This window comes from Cavia porcellus, unplaced genomic scaffold (genome assembly GCF_034190915.1).
Source record: "Cavia porcellus strain 051 isolate PalLab524CR breed Dunkin Hartley unplaced genomic scaffold, mCavPor4.1 scaffold_18, whole genome shotgun sequence".
Classification (NCBI taxonomy): domain Eukaryota; kingdom Metazoa; phylum Chordata; class Mammalia; order Rodentia; family Caviidae; genus Cavia; species Cavia porcellus.
Genome location: NW_026947501.1, coordinates 57117442 through 57135787, shown reverse-complemented (window position 1 = coordinate 57135787; position 18346 = coordinate 57117442). Strand labels below are relative to the sequence as shown.

The following is an 18346-nucleotide window of genomic DNA, read 5'->3' as shown; positions in this document are numbered from 1 at the left end:
AAACTGAAACCTCTACAAATAGTGTAAGGTATTTCATCTCTGCACAGGTAGAAGAGTAACTAAGACACAGCCCTTGTATCTCACCCCTTTACCATGAAGAAATCCTGCTGGACCTTCTCACATCACCCCCTCTTCCCAGTTCATTCTCCTGGTCAAAAAGCAAAGGGCAGAAAGAGGGAGAACAAATTCCCCTGGGTACTAAATTGTCTCATGGCTCAGATGCAAAGTTAGCCATTGGTGACAACCCAGAATGTGGACATCTCCTCTTGGTTTCTGTGTTTTTCTTTTGCATTCTGCATTGGCTTTCACAGCAGCCTTAATCTATAAACAGAGCAACGTTTCCTCATCTATGAAATGAGCATAAAATTGGTGCCTCACAGGGTCGATAAGCAGGCAAAATGATCGTAGGAAATCCCTAGGACCATGCTAAGCACATGGTTCACACTTCCTCCAAACATGAGGGTCCATCCCAGCTCTTGGAAAGTGATTGCACCAATTAGGAGAATGGAAACAGAATAGGTAAATTGTGGGATTATTTGAACTTCTCCCTCCTTCCTATTTATCAATGCTCTTTATTTGTATATATGTTTTTAAAAATTTCTTATAGAAGAAAAACCATGCACTATTGAAGGTTGGGTGTCAGCCTTATTTCACTTAACATTGTGCTCTCGAAAAATGTCCATTTGCCTAAGAATGCTTCAAGATTATCTTTCCTTATGGCAGTGTGGTACTCTGTTGTGTATAAATACCACATTCTTTTTATCTGCTTATCTGTTGATGGACTCATATGCTGTTTCCAAGGTCTGGCTACTATAAATTGTGTTGCTATAAATATAAATATGGGTATGTGTGTATCCCCTTAACTCCTTTTGGGTTGATACCTAGCAAAGGGACAGCTGGGTTAAATGGAATTTTCATTTTTTTACATTTTGTTTTGAAAGTAGTAAAAATGCAACAGCACAAGACAGAACAAAGCCAATCGAGACAATGCAGTGAAACTGGTACAGGATTTCACAGTAGGATACTGGGATAGTAGTAATAGGTACCATGATATATCTCTTTAACTTCACAATAGTTGTCCAGTCAATTAGGTATAGCAAAATCAAGCCAAAAATAGAACATTATAAAACCAATTGAGAATACTGAATAGAGCAGAAGAAACATAACAAAACAAAACAGTGAAAACAACCTTTACCTTCAAACAGAAGATCATCCTCCCAAGAGATGCTGAGACATCTCTCCCCAGAATTTTCATTTTTGGTTTTTCAAGGAATCTCCATACTTGGTTCATTGAAAAGAAAGTTTTGTGCTATTATCTGTTTGCTTCTTCTTTGTTAAGAGAGAGTCTTTTTGTCTATATCTTATATTTTGAGTAACTACTTTTAAGATTATGATACACAGTGTGTTAAGTATTGTTATTATCATTACTTTGCTGTAAAATTTGAATTTTGTTTAATAAAATAAAAATAAAGACACAGGGCTGTATATGGTCATATGACTGTAATTCCTCCAAGTAAGGTTTCTTTCTGAGACCATGAATTGGCATCTGTGCCTCCTCTAATGTTCCTTCTCTCCCTACTTCAAATACCCACGTCTGCAAGTCCTAATGATGATGACATGGCATTATGCTTTCAAACCAGAAGCTCAGAGAAGATCCCAGGTTCAGAATTGGCTGGAAATGCCCTGTGATGGCAGAATGCAGTGATCTTTAGAGAGGCAAGGGTTCAGGTCCCTGAGGGATACACAGGTGAGAGCACACAGGTTGGAGACACATGTGTAGCATTCACACATGCACACACACACACTACTGAGCCAGAAAGGTGGCTCAGTAGACCACTTGTCCAGCAGCCATGGTCTCAGCAAGTGAATCTCTACTCACTGTAGAAAATTTGAGTAACTTTAGGGGCTCTTCAGAGAGGGAACAATTGATGGTTAAACTACATAAAATAATAAACAATACATACCAACACTGTTTGGGATGTAGCTCAGTGGTGAAATATTCCTGGGAATTCAGTTCATGGTAGAATGCCTGCCTGGTACAGGCAAGTGCCTCAGTTCTACTCCAAGCACTGCAAAACAGAAACAAACAAACAAAAAATAATGTAAGTGTTCTGGTTCCAATGTGGCCAAGCATGCTGAAGTTCAGCCCCTTTGGCCTGCCCAGCATCATTCCCCACATTCTCCTCTGAGGCATCTGCACAGTGCCTTAGAGCTCTCTGGAGCACACTGTGGAAGACACAACCTTAAACCAGAGAAGGAAGAAAGTCAGGGTTTAGGGCTGGGAAGCAGTGAGACTGTGATTGACACCCAGATCACACAAGGCAGGCAGGTGCGTGCAGCCCCTGATCTCAGTCCTTGTTAACCTGCTGAAGTTGAAGTCGGGGGCTATCACCTCCACATAAACTGCTTTGTGAGAACTTCATAGGCCTTCGCTCTGTTCGGTCTTTCTGTTACATGCAGGTCCACTCAGACCCTAACTGATCCATCACCCTCTTCATTTCTCTCCTGTCCTCCTGCAACCCAGGCTGGCTTCTCCCTCAATGCACTTTCCTTCCACTGGTCCCATTTGTGTCTTGGTGACACTTAGTCTGGTCATCTACATGAAACACTCAATGTGCCATCTCTATGTGATTCCTCGCAGTGCTCCCAGGTGTCAGGGCATGCTTGGTACGCAGTAGGCACTCAGTGAATATCTCTGAGATAGGCAAGGAAGGGCCTCCCTAGCCCAGCATTGTTTCCATTATCCAATGCCTGTTTGGTTTGTCTGGGTCCCTGACCCTTGCCCCAGCCCAACCCATATTTCTCACTGTCAATGGAAGATCTCTATTTGGTTGACCTTCCAATCCCTGCAGTGAAAGTCATCCAAAACAGAACTTGTTATCTTTCCTTCCTAACCAGGGCTCCTTCCCAGCTTCTCCGTTATTACTGGCAGCCCAATTAGCCTTAGGACCGCACAGTCATTGCTCTTCATTTTTCTCTTTTCTTGGCGTTTACTGCCTCTATGAATCCTGTCTGTTCTTTCTCAGCAAGGTTTCCCAGCCAAAGTACTCTCTGACCCAGGCTGCTTCTCGCTCTGCTGGGACCCCTGAGCGTCTCCCTTCATGCTTTGCATGAACATTGGTGCAGCTACTGGTGGCACCCTTGCAAGATGGGCTCAAAAGTGGATGTGGGCTGTCTGCACTGTCATAAGGAGCACTCCCTGAGCACGAGATGAGGGATGATGGGAACAATACATGATCCTGCATCCACTTCTTCCGGAGAGGGCTCCTCTGCTGTATCTCGCCCCATATGATTAAAGCAGTCATTTGCAGGACTGAATGCAAGTGTATCCAGCTCCTAAGCCAATCTGGAAAGTTTCTCCCCTGCCCTACCTCCACAGCATCACTCTTTCTCTTACCTCTACAATATCACTCTTATTGTATGCAATATCCATACAACTGGACTCATCAGCACATCATGACAGTACACGGTATAGTCTGCTAGTAAACTCAGCAGTCTGCCTACAGGAGCTAACAGTCTTGATTCCTCCTGACCACTGGCCTTCTGCTTCTGTGCCTCCAGATTACTCCTTCACCTTCTGCAGAAGGCACTTCAAGTGCCTTACCCACTTCAACGTTTACCCTGGGGCACCATCTTCCATGTGAATAAATGATGAAAAGAAAAAAAAATATATCTGTTCACATAGGCAAGGCAGGTCATTATTCTTACCAGTAGATTAGACTCTAATTTGATTCTACCCAAAAGGGCTTCTTGTGTGAAGTGCTGGGAAGGAGTCGCACACCTTTCCATGGTTACTGGCACAACTGTATATTTCAGAGTAAACTCTGGGCTCCCTGCACCCAACAACCCCCAGGGTCTATGTGTGCTGGCTGACTTATGCAAAACAAATATGGTTCCTGGAAAACAATGTGGGAATCCAACATACACAGACATGACTGGTGACACTGGCAGGGTCTTTACAGAGGTCATTTTACAGTGAGAAACTTCAAGATGCTGCCAGTGACCCACCATTATGAATCAGTCTGGAGTGGACCTGAGCAACGGACAAAATTAGCCTGTAAAGAATGACACTACTTGAGTTCAGTCAACTCTAGTAATCTACAGGTCCCTCTGCAGAGAAGATGCCATGGACTTCTAAGCCTGAAATAGCTGTAACAGCTCATGATCAGGAAATCTGTTTCAAAATCCTGTGAAGAAGTCATGCAGGAAGACAGGAACCTTTCCCTGCCTATTTTTAGATGCTTACAAATGGTCACCCAGAATATGTGGCAGTGACTACCCTGAAAGAGGCAGCCCAAACAGAGTGATAGAGTGCACACAGCTGAGAAAGAAGTGGAACCAGCAGATGAGAAGAGCAAAGAGATTCATGAAAGCATTGTGACACCTCCAGGCAACTCCTGAGATGAATGGGAGAAGCCATGAAGTAGGGTCAGGTGGAGGAGAGGGATGGTGATACCTACAAGCTTCCAAATGTGAACTTTCTTATCCCAAGAGCCAAACCCACAGAACCCTGTGACCTGATTTTACTCCCAGGTGGTGAGGTGAGGTGAAAGAGAATTTAGATTATTTAAGGAATCCTCCAGCTCAAAGTACATGGACCAAGAACAAAGGATTAAGGAGAGAGAAAAGAAAAAACAAAGCCAAGATCTTCCAAAGCGTTAAGCCCATGCTGGGACAGGGGTGCCACTTGGTCAGGACTGGATGGGAGGAAGAAGAAAGGGCAGAAAGCCATACACTGGTGTCTACACAGCCCAGCGTAAACCATTACTATCCTCAGAGTGGCAGGGAGTTAGAGTAGATTTAAATGAGTGAAAGCCCCAGAGAACAATGACCCTTTTCATGGAGAGGTTAATGGACTTTTCCACAGGAAAATAATTAGGGGCTGGGGATTTAGCTCAGCAGCATAAGCGCCTGCTTTGCAAGCAGGCAGTTGTGAGTTCGATCCCCGGTACCGATAAAAAGGAAAAAGACAAAAAAAAAAAAAAAAAAAAGGAAAATAATTAAAAATATAATTTGTAGAAGACCCATACACATATGAAGCCCACATAATTCTCACAATAGTCTCACAAAATAGGGCTATGTTCAATTTAAAAACAAAAGACACAGACGTTTTGCATATTATCTTAAATAATATGTCTGTGGTCTCTGGAGTCCCCTGAATATCAGGTTGTGCTAAAGTGGGAGACAGAGTGTTACAGGTTAGTACGGATGCTAACTAGGCAAAGCTCTGAGATCGGCCATTTGATGAATATAATGCACAAACAACTTGTGAGACACTGGTAACCACTACCAAACACAACAGGTCTTGAGGACTGGGCAGTCTTGTAGAATGATGCAGAAATGTAAGGTTTGGGAAAATTTCATTGTAGACATTGTTTTGTGTGTATCTGAGGTCTTTAAACTGATAGATGTGCAGACTCCACACATACTGACTACAGAACAGATTTCTGGATGTTTTCAGAGTCAACAAACCACCCCAATGATTCTTCTGTACGTAGAAGTTTGAGAACAAGTAGTCTAAGACAGCTTATTTTAATTTCAATTAACCAGACAGGTAATTCACTAGTTTGTAAATACCCACAGCCACTGATGGCCACCATGTTTCTTTCTGACAATAGCAGATCTTCGTGACCATTACTCCTCTGCCACATACATGTTCTCTGGCAGACTTACCCTAAGAACTCTGTCCTCTAATTTATAAAATAGAATCTCAAGTTCAAGGAGGTGGAAGGACTCAGTGGAAGCCATGTGCTAATGTGTACAGAGCTGGGCTCTCACCCTGTCCTGCCTGTCTCCAAACTGTACTCTCTCCACTATAGCTATAACATTCCTCCTCTTTTCCAGAGGTTGATCCAGGGGTAGGCTTAAAGTCCTTTGGCTCCCAGAAACAATGAAGATGGTTCTCAGCACAAACTTGAGTACCTCTCACCAGCAGCAAAGACTTTGAGAAGAAGCTACTGAGGAGAAGTGGAGAGTGTGTACAGCTTCCACCCATTCTAGAGAAACAGGGAGTGTGTCCACAGGAGAACTAGGAGGGATTAGCAAGGGAGACCTGGGTAAGATCAGAGCCAGGGGAAGAGGGAGGCCAGCTTGAGGGGTCTACAGAGTGGAGATCTGGACTTGAGTGGGAAAGGAAGCACTGTGGGGGCAGGTGCTGTGGCTGGGTAGTTGGGGAGCAGAGGAGGAAGAAAATTTCCAGGTAAAGGTGTTTGAGAATGGAGCTGCTGTAATGGGGGAGCACAGGTACTGTGAGAACAAGAGTGAAGGGAGAAAGGGAGAAGGAAAGGAGGAGGGAAGGAGAAAACGTGCAGCAAAGAGAAATAGAGAAAAGAAAGAGACAGACAGACAGACAGAAAGAGAGAGAGATTTGTTATTTCTAAGCCAAACCAAATCCAGCCTTACTAGTAACCTTTTAAAAACTGTCACCCACTAGTTCCCAAAAACTTGACCATATGACTTTTCTATGGTCTAAAAAACTTATTTAGAAAAATTCTGTCCAAAAACATTTGTTTATGTGGGTTATACCTATTAATAGTTGCCATATATAAAACAAAAAATATTTTTATATAACAAAAATAATAATAAAAAACAGAAACATTTAAGAATATACAAAATCATTAATAATTAATAATTATTTTAAATAATTAATAATAATAAATTCATTCATGTTAATGTAAATAACATATTTTTCATAGAAAATGACTGTATTTTCTTTTTCTTTTTTTTTTTTTTTTGGTGGAGGTGGCAAGGTACCAAGAATCGAATTCAGGACCTCACCCTTGTCAGGCAAGGGCTGTGCCACTGAGCTAAATCCCAGGTTCCATATTTTCAAAAATTACTGCATATCGTTATAATTTATATCTTCATAGTCTGGTTTAGGAGAGGATAGCTGGATTCTCATATCTGCTTCTGCATTCAGTGCTATGATACATTGTTTTGGTCCAAGTGCATTGAAAAAAATCGGGCCTCAAACAGATACATAATTAGAAAAGGGATTATATGAATCACTTTTTTTGATAATCATGGACATACTTCTCTTAAAACCCCTCAAAACTCAACAGATGGCAGTTTGCAAAAGCCTATTGTCAATGTAAAATCTGTCATTGCATCAATAAAGTTTTTGTGTTCGCTTTAAAATGATTTGTAAATTATGCAGTTTACTCGGAAAATGCAGGTTCCCTGGGTTTTGCAGATTTTTCTGCAAAGGGTAGTGACTTTGAAACAGTGTTGGCGGCCCCTGAAAAGGTCTCCGGAAGCCCAGAGGTCCCACACAACACTGAGAATGACTTCTGTGGGGTCTTGAAAAGTGTCCTGAGCTGGGAATCAGACTGGGCACTTGCTCCAACTAACTTTTCATTAACTTGAGTGTAACAAGCCCTGAGCTCCTCCAAACCTCAGCCAAGCTGGATGACTCACTGGCTCTTAAGGAGTCCCCAGGGACACCCCTCATCCAGTCTTCCTTTGCTCTGAAATAATTTTTTTTCCAGCCAGTTCGCCAACTGCCTGCTATCCATTGTACTCCTCCCTGGAGGCCCAGCCATTGATCACCCTGCCATGATGTATTCTGTCAGTCACGGGTGACCCTGTCAAACACACAGTCCTAGGCCCACCCAGTCACATCCATTTCTCCTCCTTAGACCTTCTACTGCCTTGCCGGTCCCCTCTCTGGGATCTCATGTCTCTCTGCCTCTCATTGTGCTGGCTCCCCAACGTGTCCAAGGCATGCACCCCACATTCCCTTCAAATTAAGAGTCCCTGCAGAGCAGAGCCCACCGTGTCTGTGTCTCCTTCAGCAGGTCTTCAGCTGCCTTACACAGAGTAGGCTCTCCTTGTGAAGTGAAATTAATCAGTTAGCATGTTTCAGGAAAATGTGTCTATAAGGCCGAATGGATATTTATGGGAGAAGAGGCTGGGAAGAGGTGACTGGGAGGTGAAGGGAGAGGAATGGCAGTAATGGAAATAATGAGGAGACTGAGGGGAGGAGACTGGGGGAGAGGTCAGAGTATGCTCCTATGGGCCAAGAAGTGAGATAAAGAGACCAGTGTGTAGGGGCTGGGAATTTAGCTCAGTGGCATAAGCGCCTGCCTTGTAAGTGTGTGGTCATGAGTTCAATCCCTGGTACCACTAAAAAAAGCAAAAAAAAAAAAAAAAAAAAAAAAAAAAAAAAAAAAGAGACCAGTGTGAGGAGGCTTGCCAAGAGGATAAGAAGGACATTTTAGGACAGATGGGAGGGTCTTGGGGGCAGGCAGTATTTGGACAGTGAAGTTCTGTTGCATGAGGATACTAAGGATGCTGTAGAAGGAAATCCTGAGACTTTGGTGGGCAAAAGGGCTTGATATTGGCAGCACTGGAATTGCTGCCTGCATGAGTAAGGGGCACGAGAGGCACTGGTCCCCATGACCCCAACTTCCACCCTGTCCTCTCACAATGCCAAGGATGCTCCTGGCTCTTCCAGCTGTGTGCCCCACAATTCCCATCGCAGGCACCCAGAAATCCTTGCCAGTTCCCACTGATAAGACAGGAGCCTGGCAGAGGCCCGAGTGGAGAAGAGCAAGACTCCCAAAGCTTCTGCTTTTTTGCTCTTCAAATATTTGCACAGAGGGAGCTTGGCCCGAGCTGGGCGACCACAGTGCTTACTGCTCACACTGCATTAAAATTCAGATTGGCTTGTGCAATATCCCGGCATCACTGCACTGCACTGATATTTTTATAACTCTTAATATCAAACAAATTGCCTCTTCACTGAGACAGTTTAATGGGATGGGGGCTGTGCCCGCCGGCTTCCTCACACTGGCCCCATAAAGATCACCGTTCTGTTACTGGGGACAGAGGAGCCATGAATTTCCTATCAAAAATATGACTGGATTATGCAGAGTAAATCTTGGGCTGTATTAAAAGTATCATGGTGTTTTAATTTCTGTCCCCCCTGCCACTGCCACCACCACATCTTTTCTTGCTAATAAAATGAAGTGGGGGGGGGTTGCTAGGCTGAATCAGCTGTGAATCATGGTTTGGTTTTTTTTTTTTTTTTTGGCTTCGGTCCTGGTATTTTCATATCTCTGCCTTCTCTCTGGTCATCAGTAGATATCTTTGGTCCTGTACCAACTCTAACAGATCCCACCTCTCTTTTTCGTGATCTGGGTATGGAAAAAGATTTAGATGGATTTTTCTAGAAAATTCCTACCATACTGTCAAATTGACTGTCAGAAGTGTTCTATTTTGTTTAGAGAGATTTTGCCTCAAAGATAGCTAGACAGTAAAGAGAGCTATAGTTGAATGCTATACTCTTCGTTCCAAACTTGTCCCATTAAAGATTTCTTTTTTAGCCCACCATGAATTCTTACATGATGAGAAAAAAACAGACTCTGTTTATTTAACAATTGGTAATCTGTTTAGTAATCAAAAACCAAGAAAAAATGTCAATCAGAGTGATGTATTTGAGATAGTATGTACTCCCACAGTTGGGTATAAGTCAACTCAAAACAGAAAAAGATGACATTTTGCTAGCCCAAGACGATTTATTGTAAGACAATGTTGAAAGAAGTCCATGGACTTCCATCCCTCCCCATTCCATCACTGTCTCAGATTGCTGCTCAGAAAACCAGGGCACTGATGTCTAGAACAAGTGGTGTTAAGTTTTCTCAGAAACTCCAAGATTAGTTTGATAGGAAGGGTCAAGTAGTGGAAATCTCAGTACAACGTTTTGCTTACAACAAACATGCTGATGGCAACACACAAAAACCAGATGACCCAAGTATTTTGCATTGCTACCCAGGCTTCCTGAAACCCACATGCCCCAAACTGACATCACTGACACATCTTCTTTTGCAAGGGAGAAAGGCGACCCTGCACATGTCAATATGGCAGTCCCCTGTACGAGGTCACAAAATTTTGATTTATTTTCCCTGTGCTCTTTACAGTTCAAATCCCCACTTTTTCCTCCACTCATGATACTACACACTTCATAATGGGATGTTAGTATGATATCACCACTTTCAAGTTTTACATTTTAATACACTTTGAAATTAGTATCATAATATACACAGTGCCAATTGGAGGTTGATTCCACCTACCAGTGTAATTTAGCATACATTTTATTTATAAATGTCTTAGATTCAAATTGCGTAATCTTTATCTTCAAACACCATATTGCCTTTGGTTCTTAAGACAATGGAAACTTTAGCCACCTCTTTTCTTCCAGAACATTCTCAGATTGCCTTTTCTTGAAGATCTAGGATGGGAATATATACCAAGCCCAGGGGACTCTCAACCACGGTGTTAGGAATAAGTCACAACTTGTCCTTAGGAAGCAAAAGAGAGGTGAAATACATTGTTTTATCACTGATATTGATTTTTAAAAATAAGATGATCTCTTCGGTAAATGCTAAAGTTTGTATATCTTTATAAGAGCAAACGTTTACAAACTGAATGAAAATATAGGCCCTGTTAAAAATAATAACACACAGAAATACATTCAGTGAAACACCACATTCACTTAAAATTGTTTTAGAACAAATATTTTATATGCTGTAAAAAGCATTCATAACACAACGTCAAGTAGCTAAATCAAGCCAAAAATGTTTGTAATATAATCTTTTTTTTTTTGATACCAGGAATTGAACTCATGATCTTGTGCTTGCCAGGCAGGGGCTTATGCTGCTGAGCTAAATCCCCAACCTTGTAATATAGGACAGATAGTGGGATATCAATAGGATAGCAGGGTTTTGTTTTGTTTTGTTTGCTTATACCCTTCCTTGTTGTGTTTTATTTCTCTGCTGGGGCTGGAACCTGGGCCTCCCCTGCTGAGTGTGATGGTGTGGTAGTCTTCCACCTAGGAGCTGCATCGTAGCTATCTTCTTCCACGCACATATCTCTGCTGTCTGAGTGCTTGTCAAAAAGAGAAGTGCATTGCTTTTTCAAAAGAAGAAAAATAAAATACTCTGAAGAAACTGGTTCCATTGCACATCCCAACAGAGCCTGGGGCTTACAAGACACACTCCTACTCAAGCATTCACCTGCTTTTCAGGAATACTTCAGGCCAACTGATCTGGCCCTAATCTGGGAAACCAAACAGCCCCACCTCTCCCCTGAGAACCCAAGAATTCTGCTCCCAGAAGGCAGAGCAGTTGGGGGCAGCCTCTGAGGTGGGGCTATCAGGATGCAGCTCAGGAAGCCTATTGCGGTGCCCTGGGATCAGGGTGTAGCTGAAGAAGCCTCGGCTCCCAACCGAGTCCCCCAAGTCCATGCCGGTGCCCCCGCAGCCCATCTCACTGCCCACCCATCCGCTGCTCTGCCCCGCCCCTCCCCTCCCCCGGGGCCCTCTCCCAGGCCACCTCCGGAGACCTGCTGCTTCCCCCAATCTGTTGCTTGCACCTTGCTAAGAGGTCTCAGCCTGCATCAGCGCCACGGCCTGGGGAAGGAAGAAGCACGCCCGGGCTGGAAGTTCTTCTAGCGGGGAGGGAGTTCCCTAGAGTCCACGGCAGATGGGGGAGGCCCCGTGTGGCGCACGTGGGTGCCTTTCTGGGAGGAAACCATGTACCATCAGCTCTCGCTCGCTGCCACCAGTGTTTTCTTCCCTCAGTGAGTCTCTTAATTTTGCTCATTTATCTTAAAGAGCTCCGTAAGCGCCGTGGGCTCCGGTGGGGGCACCGCACGGGGGCCCCGACCCCCGACCCCCACGCCTGCCTCCCAGAGGAGCCATCCAGGGCGGACCAAATCTCATTTTCCTACAAATAGTTTGTCAGAAGCAGCAGGGCAAGTAATAAATCACGGAGAGCAAGAGCGGAGAGGGAAGGGGGAGCCGCGGCCCCGAGGCGGAGGGAGGTGGGGGGCGGGGAGGCGGGGGATGGAGCTGGAGGCGCAGATGGAGCGCGCGCGCAGGGAGGGCGCTCGAGGGAAAGGAGGGCGAGACAAAGAGAAGTCGAGGGGTGGAGGGGAAGACGGGAAGGGGGGAAGAGGGGAAGGGGGAGTAGGAGGAAAGGGGAGAGACGTCTGACAAAGGAAGGGAAAACACTGGGAGGAACAGCCCAGAATCAGTGGGGAGCAATAGAGACCCAAGTAATGGAGTCAAAGGCGGTGTTTAAAAGAAGGAAAAGAGGCATCTGATACACGAGTGAACACCCAGTAAGGATGGTGGGAGGTTCCCATCCTTTTCCTTCCCCATCTTCCTGAGCTCTGAGGTACTGGAGAGTGCTGTCCCCCTGTCCTCCCAGGCTGGAGGGATGCAGGAGGCAGGTTGTGATCAGGTGGGTCCTCACTTGATTCCTCCTAGTATTAGCCAGCCTGGATTGGAAGTCGCTGCAACACCTGCTGGGTGATGGGTACATGTAGGGGAACCTGTACCCTGTTAGGATGGAGCTGTGTGACCTTAGCCAAGCCACTTCACGCCTCTGAGCCTAGTTTCCCCATTTAGCGAATGATATTAGGAATCCTGATTTTCAAGTTAGGGAGTGAGGAAAGGGGCGACCATATGGAAAAACAGCTAGCAGGCCACCATGAGCACTATTGGTTTAGCAAAAGCAGCTCTGTTGAGTTTGTGCTGGTGAACTTGGCCATGGGTCCCTAGGCAGGGGTGCTGGGTCTTCAGCACCACCTTGCCTGCCACCCCTGTAGCCTGTGATCCTGAGCCAGACACCAGCAGCTGTCAATGCAAGCACACCCCAGTGCTTTCTGCTCTGCCCTTAGCCTTGCTCCTCCCTCAGGAAGCTTTGGAACACTAGTAAGATCATCACCAGCAAGCTCTCTGGGCTTTCTGGTGCAAGGACAGCTTGATAAAGGGTCCCGAAGGTGCCAACTCACCACTTCATGCCCTAGTGCCACCCCTGCCGACCTCTGGCTCCAGCTTGCTCTGAAACTATGGCTCAGAACATGCTTGAGGGTCAGGTTTAGCTTCTCCTCTTCCTGGTCCTCCTCCTCTTCCTCTCCCCCCCCCCCCCCAGCAGATAGCAGGAAACTCAACTCTACAGGAAAGAGTGACCTTTTCAGGTCAGAGAGGGGAAATGATGCTGGGGGTAGAGATGCTGTGTTGGGCCCACTGTCAAATGCAAGAGGGCAGGGCTCTCACAGAGCCACCCCCAGGTCTCAGCACAGCACTAGCAAGTGGTGGACTCATGTAGTAAGCAAAATGTCTTTGCTATCAGGAATATGTATTCACTAGGTTGCACCTATGACTATAAAAAAGCAGTTTTTATAGAGACACAAAATCCCTACAGCAGGAAGTGGAAAGGCTGAGATTTGGATCCAGAGCATTCTGTCTCTTTTGCAGACACCCATCAGCAGAACTTTTTGGACAACCTTTGACTTAAGGCAGCAGGAAAGTTAGGATGGTAAAGGGTCCTTCTTCTGCTGCTTCAGATCTGGAGAGGACACCACAGGGTACTCCAGTCCAGGTGGCTCATTCATTCCTGAGCTGCTTGTCATTGGCACTGTCGTCTGGGCTCTGGGCATACGATTATGCTGCTCTCCCAGGGACTGGTTCACTCTGGTCAGGACTTTGAGAACAAGGTCACATCCCTGGGAACTTCTCCCACCTCAGCTCTTAGGACCCCAGCCCTACATGCTCCATTCGTCTTCTTTCTAATCCTGCAGCAAGTTGGCACCTTTTGGAGACCTCAATGCTGATGAAAACACCAGAAAAAGAGAACCAGTTTCTCCTCTCCTGCCATGTTCCAGTAAGATGACCCTAAACAATTCTTTTTTCCTCTCCAGGCCTCAGGTTCCTCAACTGGAAAATGGGGATTTGCAAAAAATCTATGCCAAGTTCCCAAGGCTGTCATGAGAATCAATTAAGGCAAAAGCTGTGAAAGCACTTCACCAGGGAGAGGACTTCTTATTCTTTGCCCCCTTCTGATGACAGACCCTGCTTCCCTGCTGGGCTTCCAGCTAGCCCTGCAGAAAGTGCACACAGTCAGTGATTTCAGGGTCTGAACTCAGAGGGCTGCAGGCACCCCCTTTGCCTCATGAAGCACCATGGCACAAAATCATTTAAAACCCCAAAAGAGTGAATCAATTTGGGGAGGCAAAATAAAGCAGTGGCCAAGTCTTCTGGCGAGAGTGAAAACTCAAGCTTGCAAATTCCAGCTCTATCCCTTATTTACAGGGTTTCCTTCAGACAGTCATTTTGCTCTCCTAAGTCTCAGCTTCTCCGTCCATGAGATGGGAGACAGATTTGATAGTAAGGCCACTTTAGAAGCAGATAACATATCTATAGCACCAGAAACAAATTAAACACCTACCAAGTGGCTATCGATGCTGTCTTTTTCCTGATTTGTGATATTTTTGTACTGACTCCTGACAAATTAGTTACCTAACAGTAGCTTCTCTCCCTTTCTCAATGCCTCAGTGCCAGCAGTTTAGTTCATAGCTTTATCCTCTCTTCTTTCAGCAACAGTCATGGGTTCTACTGCCTCTCCAAGCCACTCAGCCTGCTCTAGTCTGGCCTTGTCACCAGCTTGGATTCCTAGAGAAGGCAGGGAACACGGGTGAAGTGAGGGAACCTGCCCTAAGTCACAGCCTCTCTCAGGCAGAGCGGACCCTAGGCTCCTGTGGCCCATGCCTTGGATGAGCTCCACCTGACAGGATTCTGAATCCCCAGGGTAGCACCTGGCTGCCTGCCACGCAAGTGCCTCCCTCCTCAAGGCCCTCTGCCAGGCTGCCATCAACCCCTGCTCTATCCCAGCCCTGTGTGCTCACCCCCTTTGCAGTACCTCCATTCTCAGCCACCTTTCCTGCCTTTGACAAGGCAGGGATACCAGGGAATCTAGGACTGTCGACTTTGCCCTCGAGGAGCTCCAGTCTGATGAGCTCTCCACAGCCAAAAATTCCCACCCTGACCTTCTGGCTCAATTTCTGGCTTCCTGTCAGGTTCCGAAGCCCAAATTCCTTCATAAAACTCTCTCTGATCGGCTCTGGACTGAAAGGCTGTTTTCCAAATCCTCCCAAAATGTACTACTGTTCCTTATTGGAAACTGTCCCCAAACTACTTTTATCTTCTTTTAAAAATTGTGCTTCTAGGTTGATTTAATGTTGATGGCTGAGTTTAAAGTTTGTTTTCAAAATGCATAGTCTTACCTGGGTCCTGAAGACAGAGGTCCTTGTCACTGTCTGCACTATATGTTAAATTGTGGGGACTGGGACCTTGGTTCTCTGAGTCTCAGAGTCATGGTCCTTAAGTACAGTCCCTTAGCAAGAGGGGCAGCCAGATCTGCCTCCCAGAAGAGAAGAGCTCTCCAGAAGCGAGCAGATGCCACAAGGGGGAGGAGATGAAGGGCTGCAGACATCAGAGAACAGAAGGAACATTGTTGGATATGGAGAATATGGGCCATGCCCATCCTTCTGGCTACAGAGCCATACCCCACTTGATGGCTTCTTAGATGCCCAGCTTTGTTTAAATGCCTTCTTCTGTAGAAATATACTGCTTTGTGCTGCTCTGCCAAAGCTCTGTAACACAACGGGGATTCTCCGTGTAGGTTTCAGACAGCTACATCTGTGCACAACTTTGCTTTCTCTCTCTCTCTCTACTACGTGACTATGCAGAGTTCTCCTGAAAAAGGGGGCAGATTCTACCAAATTTTGTATTCGTTCTGTCCATGACACCCTCTCCCAATTTAATATCTGGTGTGCAGCAGCTTCTCAATAAATAAATAAATAAATATAAATAAATATTTGAGGAAGGGAGGAAAGGGAACAGAGAAAGGAAGAAAGGAGAAATGAGGGGAAAGGGAAGAAGAGAAGCCGAAGGAAGAGGCAGTGGAGGGAGGATGGATTGTGGACATGCTCTCAGTGGGATCAGCACTCTCTGAACAAGGTAGAAGACCTTTCTCCAGTCTGCCAGCGTGTGTCACATCCCAGGAACAAGGAAGCAGATTCAGTCTCCCTTTGCTGCCCTGGGGAGGGAGCCTCTACCTCCTCAGTGCCCTGTGTTGAAGCCAGCACTGTGGAAAGCTGGGTGTACACTGCTGGTGTGGAGTAGCAGCGGCAGACTCATTTGGAAGATTAAGATTGCTCTGATCAGCAGCCTTGAGCAAGAGCCAGTAAAATTCAAGAAATCCATCAGCACTGCAACCAGATTTCAGAGCAAGAGGTTGCCAGGCAGAACAGGGGTGCTGGCAACAGAGTCCTCCAGCTCAGTTACAATAGGGGTGTCCAGGTGACAACACAGTCACCAGATGGCACATGCACAGTGATAGCCTAAAGGGTCTAGAACCCTGCAGAGGGTAGTCAAAATGCCATCTATTGAAGTGTGAGTAGAGTCGAAATGTTTCTCCCACTGCTTTGTTTTCCTCAAAGAAGTGGGAGACCTCAGATTGTCATGTCCATTTCTCTGTGGCAGGGTAAGAATTTGCAGCAGAATGTAGAGGTGAGCTAGGCCCAAAGAGGGTAGCAAGCTGGGTCAGAAGCCTCAGGTTTTACTACCAGAGCTACCGAGACCTGTGGCCTGGCCTTCAGCCATGTTTTCCTGACTTTGTCTTCACCCATAAAACCTATTTTCCCAGTCAAAATGGCTCCACATCTCAGCTTGTCTTCAGAGACTTTTCTTGAGCTAAACAAATACCAGTAGGATTTGAAAAGATTGTCATCTTTCCAGAAAAAGAAGCAAAGATAGGCTGAAGCTCTCATTATTTCAATGCAAAATGAAGCCTTCTCTATCTGACTGTAGCTTTGGTCTTTCTTCAAATGTTGCTGGCCAAATGAGAGTGTACTCTGCTCTAAAATTCACTTTGCCCTCTATGTCAAGGAGCTGGTTACTCTTCACAGAATTCCAAAAAGTCTCATCCATTCATTCACTCAGCAAATCTTTTATTGAGCACATGCTAGATAAGTAAGGCTACAGGGAAAACAAAGATAAACAACATAGTCTGATTTGGTTTAGATTTAAAATGCCCCCTAAAATTCTCCTGTGTGAGGAGGGGGGCTGGATCACAGGGGCACTATGCTCATCCACTGAGAAGGTCAGTAGCTGAATATGCTATTAGGAGGTGGGGCCTGGGTGAGGTGGTCACTAGGGGTGTGACCTGGCAGGGGCTGTCTTCCTCCCTAGCTCTTCCCTTCACTGTCTGCTTCCTGGCTGCCATAAATTGAATGCCAATTCCTCCACCATGATCCTGTGACATCTGTTTCTACCAGGATGCCAGACAATCATGGACTGAAACTGTGAACCAAAATGAAGCTTCTCTCCTATAAATTATGGGTGTCTGGGATTATGTCTCATTGAGAGAAAAGTGCCTAAGACATGGACTAAGGTTTTGAGAAGTTTCTGTCCAGGAAAGAAAGAATTTAAACAAGTCATTATACACGCAGTACCATGTATCTCATACAATATAACACCACAGAATGTCAAGGTTGATCAAAATCTTAGAGAAAATCTAGGCTTTAAAATATTCAGTTCCTTACAGAACCTACCAGGGTCATTTTTGCCATTGGCACTTGAAAGGCCTAAATTTTGTGGTTGTGAGAAAAAGATTAGAGCTTTTTTTATCGAGCTATTTGGAAGAAAAGACTGTCTTTCTGGATGTTTTCCTGTCTGTCACTCTCTTGCTGGCAATTTTAACCCAGAGGTTTACCTCTCTTGGCCTTATTATCCTTGTCCTAACTGAGAGGGTGGGACTACAGGCTTCTGCGACCCTTCTAGCTCTAGCATTTTATGATCTCTGATTAGGACTGAGATGACATTGCTTCGCCTGCCGTCCAGAAAGTGACCTGCCAACTTTCATAAAAACAATCATCATTAACCTACATTAATTGGTCAATAAAACCATCACAGTTTTATAGCATGAAACTTGTGACTTGCCAGGATTAATGCTGTGGACGAGCCAGGTGGAAATTCAGCTTTAGAAATGAAAATAGTTGACTGGTAGCCTAATCACTCAAAGTGACACAGACTTCAATTTATTTTGGTTGAAATAAGAACAGCTCATGGAGAAACTGAGTCATACAGAAAGCAGTTTCATGTTTGGAAGAACACAAGTCCATCAGGTTGGCTGGCGGAGGAAGGGGCTGGACTGGTATAAGAGGAATGCAGAGGGCTTACCTGATCGCAACACTGCTTTCCTGCCCCTAAATAGATCATGACCACAACTACAGTAGGACCCTGGAAGCCAGTGCTCAGTGAGCACTTTCCCATCTTTCCTCAAAGTTAACCTATTCATCATCTGTCCACTTCTTAATTTAGTGTCATTCTTTCCTGGCTCTCTACCATCCCGCCCTCTTGGCAAAATTCTGATCTTTTAAGTTCACCCTTAGGATTTTCCTATTTTATGTTGCCCTGTTAGAAATAAAATAAGAGTTACCAAGTGTTATCACCTACTGTGTGCCAGGTAATTTATGTACTTTATCTTTGCAACAAGAG

At 45.2% G+C, this 18346-nt stretch overlaps 1 long non-coding RNA gene across 1 annotated transcript in view; it reads right to left on the bottom strand.

Moving 5' to 3' along the window:
* Positions 1 to 15201, bottom strand: part of LOC101787739 (uncharacterized) — a 66018-nt gene extending 50817 nt beyond the window's left edge. Inside the window, exons 1-2 of the long non-coding RNA XR_010040822.1 lie at positions 15070 to 15201; positions 1965 to 2069 (exon numbers count right to left, since the gene is read on the bottom strand). This is a non-coding gene — a long non-coding RNA (uncharacterized LOC101787739). The remainder of the gene's footprint in view (positions 1 to 1964; positions 2070 to 15069) is intronic.
* Positions 15202 to 18346: the final 3145 nt, after the last annotated feature.